Below are 15781 nucleotides of genomic sequence, written 5' to 3'. Positions count from 1 at the left end.
GGATAAATAAATTTGGGGGACAGTTGGCTCTACATTGGCTTCCTAATAAGTGGGACAGTGCAAGAAGAGGGAGGGAATGATTAAAACAGTATCTTAAGTTTCTTTGAATTATTCTCTCTTCCAGGCTAAATAATCTTACCTAAAATATATCATTGTCACAATTTTAAATACTTGAAATTTCACGGTATAGCGCATGTCACATCGTGTATTTTCATTTTAATTGTTAACAGGAAAAACAGAACAGCACTACGAGTTCCTAATTCAGCTTTTTCCGAGGCTGTTATCTCTATCTACCTGGTCTAGGACCATGCCGTTTTTATGGACAACCATTGGGCAAAATAATGATAGTAAAATCATGAAACCCTGAGCTGGTAACTCAAGGCACTTAGTTCTCAAGGTTTTGGATGTATTTGCAACTGTTTTATTTCCTCTTCTATTTTGCCTTCTTAAACCTAGCCAGAGTACTTTTTCAGACAAAACTTGGACTTCATTTTATTTGCATCACTGAAACCAGATGTTTCCAAATGAGCATGAGATATATGTATAAATACGAGGCACGTATCATTTGCACTGGTTTGCTATAAAATTGCTGGCAATCTTGATCTACGTCTGACGGCAATGGAAAGCCAAAATGAAGCTGTCACAGGGAATTGTTTATGCATCTACACTGCATAATGACATTTAAGTCCCACTTGTCAGATTTCTTAAGATGTCTGGAAACAAATTAGAATGTGGACTGTACAGAGAAATATTAGTATTGTCCCATGCTGCCCAGATCGACAATCAATGTACCCTGAGGCTGTGGCTGCAATTTGGAGAAAACCTGGTGTTTCCTGAACATGACCTTTGAAATATTTGTTAAACACTTGTAAAATAACTGTCAATATTAAGATCACAATGGCCTATGGCATTCAGTATGACCTTGACAATGGAGTCTCACCTGCATTGGAATTAGGTGTATATGGTTCAACATCAGAGCAGAGGAAACAGATACAAGAATGTTCGCATGACAAATTAGCTTCATTTAAGCAAAATCATGTATAAATAGTTTGCAGATGGAATTGTTGCCCTTTTGCTGGAAGGCGAAATTTGGGGCCTTGTGGGGTGGTTCTGTGCACATGAAAACTCATCGATATAGAGTCAGGATAATCCATGCTGCAATCTGTTTAGTTACAGAAATATTCACATAATCCCAAACCTCAGTAGGAACCTACAGCAATCAAGCAGTTAGTTTCCATGTTCAGAAACTCCCAGATGAGCCTTTCCAGCCAGTACAGTCCCCAAGGCGAGGAACCTTTCCTGTCTCAGCTTCCTTCCAAAGTCACTCATGATTTCTTCTGGCTCGCTCGCTCAGACTCACACAGCCTGCAACTAACCACTCGCCCCGGCATATGGAATCTAAAGGGAAACCCTGTAGCTCTCCATTGCCCTCTGGGTTGCATTATACTCTAACCAGGCGGCATAGGCCACTAAACTTACAATATTCTGTTAACATGCCTTTGGATGATGACCTCAAAACAAACAACCATTCACAGGCAGCCACTAGCCCCTTTCACAATAGTATTCAGTGGGTATGAAATTCACACCATTCTAGATGTGCAGAATAAGACCTGTTTGGTATCTATTTTGGGGCAGTAGGTAGGACTAAAGTGGAGAACAGGCCTCATATTGGACCTTGGCATGAGTGAATTTCACACCAGTTGAATAAGGACTAACGTAATAGCCACATTTATGTTGATTCACACTTACATGTCTGTATTTGTTGACTTTGCCTCTTTTCTGGCCTGTACACAACTGAGCAACCGTAATTGAACTGGGTATAATGCAAGAACTTTGCACTGGGACTAAAGGACTACCAAAAAGTGGAACTCATGTCATTCAACATATAAGCCATATATTCAATATGCATATTTAGTATGCATAGATCTAATTTAAGAAGTATTTGTGCATAGAAGGTGTAAAAAGTGCATTTAAAATGTTTTGTGAATCTGGTCCAGAGCTTGTATTTAGCATGGATTTTCTGTACAGTGCAGATAACAAATGAAAATGTTCAAATGAAATTGTATCATGTGCATCATAACCTGATACTTTTTTTCCTGAGCTAAGGATTTATATCTGCTAGTGTTTGGGCAAATCATTAGTTACTTGGTCGCTCAACTGTCCCTTTTTATTCTTTTATTGAATGGTCTTTGCCCCCCTTCTATAAATAATCTGATGGTTCCTTAGAGCCATTATGCCAGCAGAAAACACAGTTTCGTCAGTTTGCAAACTCTCAGCCAGCTAGGTTGCAAAGCTTCCTTCAAAATCAGTGGATGATTGGAGTAAGAATTTCAGGATGGTGCCCTCTGGAAAAACATGGGGTCAGATTTCTCAGATGTGCCTAGCATCTGCAGCTCACACTGAAATTGATAGGAACTGCTAGTGCTTGGCATCTTTGCAAATGAAGGCAATGAAATCTTTGTGCTATGAGCAACTGTTTACCAAACATGTTGTTCACGAAGGCTAAAAGCTTGCACAAATGCTCACAAATCTTAACACCCTCCCCACATTTCAACTTTTGCCTTTTTTCAGAATTGAACTTGACTTCTGGGCCATATCTATTTCCAGTAGTGTTTTACACACAGCATTCTTTTCTTCCTGAACATGTAGAATTCACTCCAGCTACTAAAACTATATGCCTTATGTGAGGTGTTCAGCACACTCCACTCATACTGTGCACACTCTGCTTGCTGGCTGGGAGTTAGGGAAGCTACACACCTCAAAGGAGGTACCCGGCACTTTTCAGGATTGATCGTTAATGTGCAAATATATCTTGGGTGTAATGACTTGACTTGTCATTTTGTATTACATATTTGAGCACTGTGATGGACTTCATTGAAATAGTGAAGGAGGCTACTCCATTTTCTCAAGAATGCCTTCTATTTAATTTTCTTTTTTTTTTTCAGTAAAATTGTATTTTTGTTTCATATTGAGTTCTCTATAGAGGGTAAAATTTATCTCAGTGGGAAGAATCAACCTGAGATGTGTGCACCACTTATTTGAGTCTTCAAAATATAACATAATATGGATCTCAATGGTATATATACTTTGCGATGAGGTCTCTGTAAGAAGATGAATTTTCCTCTTACATATTCGAGGGCACACTAAACACAATATTGCATAGGGCCATAAAAAATGGGGATTGAGTATGCATCTGCCTCAGCTGGTGTGCTGTAAGGCCTGAACAGGTCTGCCACAGAATTATTCTCCATGTAAGAATTAAAATAAACCACCTTTCCCTTTTATTTTAATTAATGTCAGAGCTGAATCTCATGCTGTATTTTTGCTCTCTGGAATGAGGCCTCTCTAAATATTATAATAGTAAATTTGACTCCTGCAGAGTGGCTATGGAAAGAAAGTGAAAGAGGCATCATCTGATTGGCCTTTTGCCTCACAGCCCTGCCACCTCCAGAGGCAGAGGAACCAATCAAAACTGAATCTCCCTCCCCTTCTGTGAGCAATGGATTGGCTCCTCTGTCTACCCCCTCACTCCCAAAGCTGCTGGCCAGGGATGGGGGCAGAGACCCTGGAGTCACCATCCCTAGTCTGTAAGTGGAGTGGGAATGCTGCTCCAGGTTTGGAAGAGGGAACAATCCCAGGATAAACAGGTGGGGTGTGGAGGCTGAATTAGGGTGTGCAGGTGCTGGGGGAAGAAATGTTGTGATGGGGAAGATAAAATAAAGGGGACAGCATTGATGGGCTCTGGGTGGGAATGGAGCAGAACTGAGGTCTTGTGGGCTGAATATGAGTCAGCTGAAATTACTTATCACAGTCTGTGCAATGTACTTAATTATGTTAAATTTTAACATTGTTAACCTTATTGTACATTCTGTGAGTGGCAAGGGTGGTACACTGCTTAAACTGAGGTGATAAGAGGGTGAGTCCATTTGAAAACAATATGGTGATATGTCTCAAAATAAATAAAGATATGAAGGTGTGCTTCAGCAGAGAAAAGGTTGGGGACCACTGTCTTATAAAAATTCCTGATAAAGTACAGTGAGAAGCCATAGGCAAGGACCTCAAAAGTTTCATTTTGCATTTTATTAATCTTGAGTTATCTGATAAGTATATTCTGTAATATAGTTATGGATTATGATTTAGACAGTATTTTTATTTAATTCTCAACCTACAAAACTTGTGTTTTAATTCTGCTGTTTGTGTCCATATTTCCTATGATAATATTGCTAAATAAATCATATTTGAGGGCAAAGATTGTGAAACATTTGAGTGTCAATACAAGTTTTTTTTATTGAAGCATGTTTGATCATTTGCATATGGATTGTCTCTGGAAAAAATGACTCCGCATAAATGGTTTTTACCAAATCCTTCTCCCTTTTGTGAATCTGATCTTTTTTTCATGCCACCTCCGGCTTGACAAACAATGTTGCTTTCCTTCTCAAGTCTATATTGAATTTAACCCTTTTTAAAGCTGGCCTGCCACTGTTAACCTTTATGCTTAGATTGGCTTGTCCTCCTAAAATCTTACATTAAGGAAAAAAATAACCAGCAAACATGGGATCTTGCAAACTGTGGTATGTGTGATTGGTCCCATCGGAGTCAATTAGGCTTTTTGAGTTCCTAAGATTGGACCCACATCTGGAACAAAGGGCTTAATTCAAAGCATACTGAAGTCAGTTCATAGTGACTGCAACAGACTATAGATCAAGGATATCTGGTTCTGATCCAACACCCAGGCTATGTCTACACTACGGAGATTTTTTCCAGGATACTGGATGTATCCTGGAAAAACTCCACTGCGTCCAGAGAACATCTGCTCTTCCAAATTTTTTTTTGGAAAAGCAGACGCACTTTTTTGGAAGCCCTGAATTCCTCATTTTATGAGGAATAAGGGCTCTCCCAAAAGAGGAGGTTTTTCCAACATTTGGCCCAGTGTAGACGGGTCAAATGTCGGAAAAGCCTCTTCTGAAAAATGAATCCGGAAAAGGTACGCAGAAAACCCAGCAGTGTAGACATAGCCCCATTGAAATCAATGGACAGTCTTATATTGAAATTTACACGCAAAGGTAAACAAAATCATTCGATTTTTTTCTGTTGCGTCACATTCCTCATTCTTTGTCTGGACTATGCCTATGTTAGATTGTGAGCTCCACAGGGCAGGATTTATGTCTTTTCGTAAGTCTGTACATTCCATGCAATTCACTGTAGAAATATTAACAATGGTATTCAAGATCTCAGTGGTAAGGGTATAACAACAGATTTTTAATCATGTATTTTATACTGATGTATGTTGATAACCAGTGACAGCAAGAGAGAATTAAAGCAAAACACATGTTCTTTCATTGCAAGTTTCAGGTAATATTGCAGTACACAAGTGTCCTATCTTTTTCTGCAAATCCTTAGAGGTTACATGCCATTTATTATTTAAATAATATTAATAGATTGAACCTATGAACATGTGTAAATCCAAAAACTGTTTTCACTTTTATGAGTGTAAATCCTGTGAAATTCCAGTGGTATCAAAAGGGTAAGTCAAGATTTGGATTTGCAATGATTTAGCTCAGGGCAAAAATCAATTTGTCGTGTTTTACAAAGGCACTGAAAGGATTTAAGCACCCAACCCCCACTGACGTTGAACTCTCCTTGGCATTTGAAAATCAGATCCTGGAAAATAAAGATAATCCAAATATTGGCCTCTGATGGAGTTTAGTTCTTTTAAATTTTTTTTTAATTGAAAACATTTTAAAAACACATAAATGCTTTGTCCAAACTGTATTATGGAAAAATATTTGAGACATTTCATTTCTCTAGGATTTGATTAACTTTCCTGCTCATTATTTAACAGGGCTCCAAACAACACTTTTTCCCCATACCCAAATGTGATGAGTCTGGTATGAATGAAGAGCTGGAATAACTTAGCCTCTGATACTTTAAAAATCTTACACTTTTCAGTAGTCCTACTGAGGTCAATCAAACTAGTTATGTTCATAAATATGTATGTCAATCATTGCAGGTCCAGCATCTTAGTCATTTTAAGCTGAACATCCCTGCAAAAAGTTCTGTTTTTTATCATGCAGCTACTTTGGTTATAGTAACTTTATTCCAATGTGGAGGCCAATGAAACTGAAGAGGTTGGCCAACATTACAGCCCTCCAACAGAACTCAAATGGCTCATATTTTAGTTCATAACAACCTGTCATTTCCTCAAGTGATGTAATTAACTAGTTAATTATTAAAGTGATGCATAAAGGCTGGCAAAATTGAAAAAAACCATGAAGATGCTAGAAAACATGAGGTGAAGATGAAGCTATTATTGTCTTTTAAATACCACTTGTGCTCTTGATGCCCATTATACTGCTTTGTGACAGCTTATTTTTTGGTAAACAAGGGTATGTCTACACTACAAAGTTAGTTCGAACTAACTTTCATAGATGCTACACTAGCGCTCCGTTAGTTCGAACTTAATTCGAACTAACGGAGCGCTTAGTTCGAACTAGGTAATCCTCATTCCATGAGGATTAAGCCTAGTTCGAACTTACTAGTTCGAATTAAGGGCTGTGTAGCCCCTTAATTCGAACTAGTGGAAGGCTAGCCCTCCCCAGCTTTCCCTGGTGGCCACTCTGGCCAACACCAGGGAAACTTGTCTGCCCCCCTCCCGGCCCCGGAGCCCTTAAAGGGGCACGGGCTGGGTACGGTGCCCGTGCCAGGTGCAAGCCTGCCAGCACCCAGCCAGCAGACCCTGCACCTGGCACGGATCGAGCCACCCACCCGATGCCCCCCAGCCCTCCCCCTCTTCCCGGGACCAGGCTGGCGGCTCCCGGGAGCTTGCCCAGGACCGCAAGAGGTGGGCACCCGCCTGGGCTAGTGCGGACATCGTGGACCTTGTCCACGGTCTCCGCACTAGGCACAGGAAAGTGGCCAGCTAGGGCAGGAGAGCTGCCAGCCTGGCCACCCAGGAGCAGGTGTGCATGAAAATCAAGGTGGTCCACTGAGACCCCCGACCCTGAGCCCTGAGCTTACAATGGCCGTACTGGGTCAGACCAAAGGTCCATCTAGCCCAGTAGCCTGTCTGCCGACAGTGGCCAACCCTAGGGACCCTGGAGGGGATGGACCGAAGACAGTGACCAAGCCATTTGTCTCATGCCATCCCTCTCCAGCCTTCCACAAACCTTGGGCAGGGACACCACTCCTACCCCCTGGCTAATACCACTCCATGGACCCAACCTCCATCACATGATCTCACGTCCCTTTAAACTCTGTTCTAGTTGTAGCCTTCACAGCCTCCTGCAGCAAGGAGTTCCACAGGTTGACTCTTTGCTTTGTGAAGAACAACTTTCTGGTACTAGTTTGAAGCCTGCTACCCATTCCTTTCCTTTGGTGTCCTCTAGTCCTTCTATTATGGGAACTAATGAAGAACTTTTCTGTATGCACCCTCTCCACCCAACTCCTGCTTTTAGAAACCTCTATCCTGTCCCCCCTCCGTCTCCTCTTTTCTAAGCTGAAAAGTCCCAGTCTCTTTAGCCTCTCTTCATATGGGACCTGTTCCCAACCCCTGATCATTGTAGTTGCCCTCCCCTCTCCCAGCCTCTCTCTTCCCCTCTCCCACCTCCTTTTCCCAGTCTCCCCCAGTTTTGTTCAATAAAGAGAGATTCCATTTTTGAACACAATTGTCCTTTATTTTGTACATCAAGAAAAGGGGCTAGGGAAGGGTAAGTGGAAGGAGGTGAGGGAGGAATGGGGTACGAGCCCCCGATGGGGAGGACTGGGCTGGCTCTGCAGGCTTCTGGGGGTGGAAGCTCTCCTGCAGCCCCCCAATTGCCCCCTCTCCCCAGATGGCAGCCTGCGGCAAGTGCAGCCAGGCTGATGGCCAAGTGCTGTGATGTGCCCAGTGTGGGTACTCCGGGCACTCCAAGCCAGGACTGCTTTGCAAGCGGGGCACCCCTGAGAACTGTCTGTCCGGGGTGGGGGTTGGGACCCTTTAAGCGCAGCCCTCGGCTAGCCTGAGACAGCATCTCCACGCTCTAAGTCCTCCTCTGATGCCCTGCCGGCACTGCTTCCGGCCATCCTTAACCCCGGTTCAGGGTCCACTTAATGTGGACATGCTAGTTCGAATTAGCAAAACGCTAATTCGAACTAGTTTTTAGGTCTAGACGCGTTAGTTCAAATTAGCTTAGTTCGAATTAACTAATTCGAACTAAGTTAGTTCGAATTAGCGCTGTAGTGTAGACGTACCCCAATTTCTTAAAATTGTTTTGGAATTCTACATATTATTTAAATATTTGTATAAAGGATGTAATTTTATTCCTTTAAACCCCATGGTGCCAATCATTGTTAAGAACAAATCCAATGTCAAATTGCATCTGAAATTAGATATTCAGATACCACAGTGATGGGTGCAGCACAAGCACTAACCAGAATCATAGAATCAAAGAAAACTAGAACTGGAAGGGACCTTGAGAGATCATCAAGTCCAGTCCCCTGCCCTCACGGCAGGACCAAGCACTGGTCTAGATCATCCCTGATAGGTGTCTGTCTAACCTGCTCTTAAATATCTCCATTGACTGAGATTCCACAACCCCCCTAGGCAGAATTGAATTCAACCTATGATTCGCTGGGAGTAAAAGAACAGAAACTTTTAATTTTTGTTTGGACTATAATTGTAAAGTGAATTTATCATCATCTAGGGCCTTATTCTGAAATCCTTACATAGGCCACATGCTTATTGACTGCAACAGGACTGTGAAGATGATGTGAAGCCCAAAATTACAATTGATTAAAAAAAATCAGAACATACTGGGTCAGACCAAAGGTCCATCTAGCCCAGTATCCTGTCCTCCAACAGTAGCCATTGCCAATGCCCCCAGAGGGAGTGAAAAGAACAGGGAATCATCAAGTGATCCCTCGCCTTTAATCCATTTCCAGCCCCTGACGAACTAAGACTAGGGACATCATTCCTATCCATTCTGACTAATAAGTATTGATGGACCTTGCCTCCATGAATGTATCCAGTTCTTTTTGGAACCCTGTTAAAGTCCTGGTCTTCACAACATCCTCTGGCAAGGAGTTCCACAGGTTGAATTAGATACATTAAATGAAAGTAGCACCATGGGTGAGTATTAAACAAGATGCAGCCCTATACTCTGGGTGCCCCCAAGCCTCTGGCTGCTGGATGCTGTGACTTATAGTTTAACAAAATGTTTTGCTTTTTTGTTTGTTTGTTTTAAAATAATGGTTTTTGACAAAAATTAGCTAAATGTATGCAAAACAAAAAGTGTACAAAAAAACCTAAATAAAACAAAAAAAACTATAACCCCAAAAGTCAGTTTCAGGTCCAACATAATTTTTTGTTCAACCCTAATTGATTTTTTTTTTCAGTTTTATTTCAGCAAGAAAAAGTTTAAAATTTCCATTTTGGGTCAACCCTAAATGTCTTTTTTTTCCTGATTTTTTTTTTAAGTTCAGCTTTGCTCAGAATGTCAAGAGTAATCATTTCTAACCCTCCCAAATTTGGCCAAATTCAACAACACAAGGGGTCAAATTCAACCATGCCTAACAGTGTTGCAGCTAGTGGTATTATATGAGGGATATGTTCCGCTTATTGACGTCTTCTGTTATTCAATTATATTATTGGTTATTTTTTATACTAGTAGAGTGCAGTGCAGTGAAGTACTAATGTCTACCAGAGAGGCATATCAAGTCACATTCAACTACCCTATTTGTGTAATCTGCACCTCATGGGATTGGGATGTTAATTGGGAAACCTAAAGAGTTACATCAGCGGTAGGCAAAAGTGGCCCATGGGACGGACATTGTTCACCAGGGTTAGCCCATGGTGGTTTCCCAGATGCTTTATTTTCCTGAGCATCCGGAAGTATGGCCACTTGCAGCTCCTGTTGGCTGTGGATTGCTGCTCTTGGCCAATGGGAGCTGCAGGAAGCTGTGTTGCAATTCATGGCCCATAGGAGCTGTGCAGATGTGCAGGTAAATAAAGCACCCAGTGGCCCACCAGCAGCTAATGCTGGTGAATTGAGACCAACTTGCAGACCGCTTATTGCCCATTTTTGAGCTTTTCAAGTGAGCTTTATCATCTTCGGATATTAGTGAGTTACTGCAGTTTTCAATTTTATTAAACTAGAAAATATCTGCATTTTGGGTATTTTAATATCATGCAACATGTATCTGTATTACAGTATCACTATCTGAGCACTTTAGCTTTTATAAGGTAGCATTTGTTAGAGCAGAAACATGGGGAGTTAAACTGAGGTTGGTATTAGAGAGAGAGAGAGAGATTTGGTCCTAATAAATACATTTCATTTCTTTGTTTATTTTCTGGCATAGTTCTTGTCGAGAAAAATGACTGATGGGAGACTTGATAGTCATTGTCAGTATGTTAGAGGCTGTACAAAGAGGGTGGTGATCAATAGTTTTCCATGTCCACTGAAGATAGGACCAGAAGTAATTGGCTTAGTTTGCAGCAAGGGAGATTTTAGGAAATACAATATTAGGGAAAGCTTTCTAACTATAAGGCTATTTAAATGCTAGAAAAGTTACCTATGTAGATTGTGGAATAACTGTAACTAATAGTTATTTAGAATAGGGTGGACAAAAATGAGTTAGGGATTTCCTAGGCATAATGGTCCTGCCTCAGTGCTGGGAGATGAACTAGAAAACCTCTCACATCCCTTTCCAGTCCCACATTTCTATGACTGATAGTGTGTGTGTGAGTATGATGTAAATAATTCCTATAAACTTGATACTTCTACTAAATTAGAAATGTACAGAAAAAAAACCAAACCCCACAGATGCAATTCAAATAATATTTATAATTGACCCTTATGTTAATTTTTAATTTTCAGTCTGCTGAGTGTTTAAAAAACCCATTAAAAAACTCAGATAATGTTAAAACCACTGATACATGTAATAAAACAATGACATATTCAAAAGAGGGAGCCTATGTTCCATTAGGACAGAAAAAAAGATGAGAGCAACATACGGCAGCATAATTAGCATGATTAGGGAAGTACATCAACTGAATTAATGCTGTAGGGGAAAACACAATACGAAACCAACATGCCTACCTCTGCCTTAAAAACTGCAAGCGGGTCTGTTTAAAAAAGGCCGAAAGTCTCTGGCATTTGAAGCTGATGTGTTCCTCTGTCATTATTAAAGATGCATACAGCTGTCTGCAATCGATTTTTTTCCCCTAGAATTCACATTGTCCCATGGCCTTCTTCACATGTAATAATTATTTTGTTAGCACTGCTATAATTCATACTTCTGACAGTTGCAGGGGCTATTTGCATGTATGTTTATACATATATACTAACCCTGTCTAAGTAATTAGACCATGGAAAAGCACCATTTTGAAATTTTCACTGTGGTCATATTTCTAGTTTATCACTAAGAGTCAGTGGGGGGGGGGGGCAATCAAAGAATTTGGAAAGGGGTTGAGGGCCACACTCTTCCATGATATTAATGGACGAGGTGCGGGGGGGTTGGGATGGAGGTTGGGTGCAGAAGGGAGGTTGGGGTAAGAGAGGGATTTTGTGAGAAGGAGGGAGTTGTGACCTGGGACACTGGACTGGTGTGAAGGGGGTTGGATTGTGACCTATGGCAGGGAATTGGGGTACAGGAGGTAGTGCAGGAATTTGTGTTGTGAGCTAGAGTAAGAGGGGAATGTGATCTGGGGCAGTGGATTGGGGGGATCAGATCAGGGGGGAATCTGGGTGCAGGAGGGGACAGAGGACTTGGGTATGTGGAGTAGGGAGCAGAGGATTGGGGAAAGGAGGGGCTAGGAGACCTACCAGCCAGCAGCCCATTCCCGAAACCCCCTCCCTGCCAGCCAGTGTTCCGTCTAAGCTGCCCAGCAGCACAGCTGCTTAATCAGCCCCACCCAGTCAGTCAGCTCCATGCACAGAGCACTGAGCATATGACTGGGCAGGGCTGATTAATCACCTGTGAAGAAGTTGTGCTGCCACATAGCTTAGAGGGAACACTGCTACCCTGCCACCACACAGGCTGCAGCCAAGTGCTCTGGAGCTCCTTGTGCTTCTTGGCTGCCTGTTATAGAAACAGGAAGTTCCCATTGGCCAGTTTCTGGCTAGCCAATGGCATTGAGCTGGGGGCAGGAGCAGCTCCTAAAACTTCCTCCCTCCCCTCCAGACTCACAGTTTTTAAATAAAAACCTCACCACAGTGGCATTTCCGAGCGGCATGTGGGTGGGGTGAGGCAAGCAGGAAGCCTGCCCTTGGGCTCTCTATAGCATCTGTGGGGTAGATCCCATGGCTTGGCAGGCTGAATTTTGCCCAAGCCTGTTCTAGGGGGACAAACGTGCACTAAGAACACAGTTTTTTGGAAAATGGAAATGACACTTCCTCACTCCACATGCTCAACAGCTGTTTTGTTGTGGGATGCCTAAGGGTATGTCTACACTAGCCACCCTAGTCCGAACTAGGGTGGCTAATGTAGTCATTCGAACTTGCAAATGAAGCCTGGGATTAAAATATCCTGGGCTTTGTTTGCATGTTCCCGGGCGCCGCCATTTTTAAATGCCCAGTAGTTCGAACTCCTCCTTGCAGGAAGAGTAACGGTAGTTAGGGGCTTTAGTTCGAACTTCCTAGCCCGTGCCACTAGGGTTCCTGTGCTTTTTCCTCTTTCCTCTTCTTTTGAATGAACTCCCTCTTCCCCTTCCACACACGCCTTTTTCTGAAAGAGCTGTTTTAGAAAAAGGCTTCTTCTTCGTAGAAAGACGATTCCCAACGCCGGAAAAACCCCTCTAGATTTACTTTTGGAAGAACGTGATTGCAGTGTTGACGTAACTCAGGTTTTGTTGGAAAAAACAGCTGTGTAGACATACCCTGAATCAGTTGGCCCATCAGGACTCCTTACTGTCCAATGGCACCAGAAGGGAGCGGAACAAGCTCCAATATCTGGATGCTGTATGAAAGAGCCACCTTTTGCCTGAGAAGAAGGGGGAAGGAAATAAGATGTAGCATTCTCTCCAGCTCACATGTGTGCATGCTACCAGCCAGCAGGAGGGAGAAAGGCTACTACACAGTGCCAGTCACGCCTGCATGGGATCCCCTTTTCTTCCAGCTCATTGCTCCTGGACTCATCAAATACATACCATGGCTAGTGAAATGGGCGATTGGCCCAGTGTAGCTGGTCCCCAACAAATTAGTGATGCTCTTCTGTGGTGTGCTAGTGAAATCAAGAATATTTTCACTTACAGTAATAGAGGCTAATATTGACATAAAATATTGTGGAAAGATGGTGGGTAGGGGTGTGCCTCTTTAAACTTCCTTTGGATTTTCTCTAGCACTTGGTATAGGGCAAATAGGATATTGCTAGAGAATAGCCTTCCACTGGAATGCATACATTGATAACAGCACTGCAGAAAGTGTTCCATCACAGCTTACATTGTAAGTCTGGTTTTCCTAAGAGAAAGTACATCTGGGGCCAAATCTTTTCTCAAGCTAAGTTTCATTGCCTTCAGTGGGAATTATGTCTTAAAAAGAACTCTAGGCCTTGGCCTTTATTGTACACATCTTTAGGCTTTAGCTATATTTAAAATAGTATCTGGTTTTGTACCTGGAGAATAACCAGCACATACCAGGCTGTAATCCAAGTAGTGGAATTTTCCTAAAGAATTTGTTTGCCTCAGTAAATCTCTCTCTAAAGTGCGGAGGGGAGAGGGAGTGTTATAGATTAATAAACCTTACATAACTAGGGATCTGGACTGGATAATGTAACAATAGCAAAGCCTGTAAGCTGTATTGTGAATGAATCAGTTCAGGGATACAGGAATGTATGGAAAGGAAATCGGTTTATTTTCTTTTTGCTTTCTGTCTAAATACAGATGAGCAAATTCAGGCTTCCAACTTTACACAGCAGCAGGCTCAACAATGAGAGGGGCACTGGGGGCAGCAAAAGTTCTAGCTCATCCAAAGCCTATAAGGAGCTCCAAGGATGAATGTTAGCGGTTGGAAGGAAGGTATTCTTTGGTGGGGGACATGCCACAACAAATTCTCTACCTGACTCTTTGCTGTCTGGTGTACTGGTCACTTAAGACCCTCATACTTTGCGCAGCTGTTTACTCAGTCCCCCTTCCACTCACTCATCCACTCATTGTGGAAAGCAGGGTGGGGAACCTAAGGCCCAGGGGCTGGCTGTGGCCCCTGGCTTCTTGGATCCAGCCCCTGAGGCTCAGGGCTCCCCCTCCCCACCATTGAGAAGCCTATGCCAGTGCTCCAACCTCTCCTGCTACCCCACCACAGGGCTGGAGCACACACAATCTACTAGCCTCGGCCCCCCACTATGCTCTGGTGTGCAAGGGAAATGTGGGCAGTTGGGAGCCATGTCAATGAGGGTTGTGTGGGGTTAGTTTTTGTTTTGTTTTTTTGCTTCTCACTTGTGAGCAGCCCCTTACTGTTTTTTCTGTGGGTAGGTGATCCCTGACCCCAAAAAGGTTCCCCACCCCTGTGTAAAGCCATGGATTTTGTTTAATTCATGCTTTTCATGTTCACTATGAAACAGATGCTCCTTTCCGTCTTCACTGGCTTCAGCCACTTAATCAAACTTTCAAACTATACTCTGACAATAGATGAAAATAGGCCCTTCAGACATTTTTATGACCAGACTAACACTGTCTCTCACCCCGCTTCTACAATAAAATATCTGCTTGATATTACCACCTCAGTCTGGAGTATGCATGCAGAAGACGGAGTTGGCACCTGTTGCTCTTTGAGCCCTGATCCGTCTGGACAGTCTGCTGTACATGTATTTTTCTGTAGTATCATCTGTGCCAGTAGGCTGCAGCATCGGGCTTTCCTCTGCAATGAAATCAGAGACTGCTGTCGGGGAGCTTCTCAGATGAAAAAGACTATACTAAGAATAACGAGTGCTTAGAATAATGATTAATATTTTCAAGGCCATAGGAAGAAATGACCTTCTATGTCCTCCCACATTTATTCCTTGGTCCAACCATGCCTGTGTCCTGTCTCCAACATCTGATACATCAGAAGAATTAAAAAAAAAATCTCTGTGTCCAGCCCTGTGTATAATTCTGGACATGGTGTGTGTCTGTGTGGCAGGATGATGCCCTAAAGTGGACCATTCTATGCTTTGAAGCATGATGTTTAATTATTTGTAATGTTACTGCAAAATGCAGTGTTACAAAGTGGCATTAATGGTGGTAAAATTGCCCAGTTTTTTTAAAATGTTCAGCACTAAAAGCAGGGCACTGGCGCTAAACTGCTATAGGCCCACTGAAGCCAATGAAGATGAATCTGTTTATAATAGCTGAAGCTCTGCACCCATCTCCCACACCGGTCTTTTTCCTCACAAGTGTCACCTCAGCTTACAGTGATGTTTCCCACTTTGACTCTTGATTAGCTGCTCTATGATTTCTTTTTCTAGGGTTTGATCTCTACAAAAAGGATGCGGACGCATTGGAGAGGGTCCAGCGGAGGGCAACCAAAATGATTAGGGGTCTGGAGCATATGACCTACGAGGAGAGGCTGAGGGACTTGGGTCTGTTTAGTCTGCAGAAGCGAAGAGTGAGGGGGGACTTGATAGCAGCCTTCAACTTCCTGAAGGGAGGTTCCAAAGAGGATGGAGAGAGGCTGTTCTCAGTAGTGACAGATGGCAGAACAAGGAGCAATGGTCTCAAGTTGTGGTGGGAGAGGTCCAGATTGGATATTAGGAAAAACTATTTTACTAGGAGGGTAGTGAAGCATTGGAATGGGTTACCTAGGGAAGTAGTGGAGTCTCCATCCCTAGAGGT

General features: G+C 42.7%; 1 protein-coding gene and 1 long non-coding RNA gene across 3 annotated transcripts in view; one reads left to right on the top strand and one right to left on the bottom strand.

The window, feature by feature from the left end:
* Positions 1-5689, top strand: part of PDE1A (phosphodiesterase 1A) — a 289140-nt gene extending 283451 nt beyond the window's left edge. For both annotated transcript variants that reach the window (XM_075933755.2, XM_089779787.1), the window contains one exon: positions 231-5689. The gene's annotated coding sequence lies outside the window, so the exon portion shown is untranslated. The remainder of the gene's footprint in view (positions 1-230) is intronic.
* The window catches only part of LOC112545553 (uncharacterized), a 55385-nt gene that overhangs the window by 34979 nt on the left and 4625 nt on the right, over positions 1-15781 (bottom strand). The window lies entirely within an intron of this gene.

Source organism: Pelodiscus sinensis, chromosome 7 (assembly GCF_052426305.1).
Source record: "Pelodiscus sinensis isolate ZL-2025 chromosome 7, ASM5242630v1, whole genome shotgun sequence".
NCBI classification, from domain to species: domain Eukaryota; kingdom Metazoa; phylum Chordata; order Testudines; family Trionychidae; genus Pelodiscus; species Pelodiscus sinensis.
The sequence above is the reverse complement of the archived record's forward strand: the minus strand, read 5'-3'. Positions and strand labels throughout refer to the sequence as shown.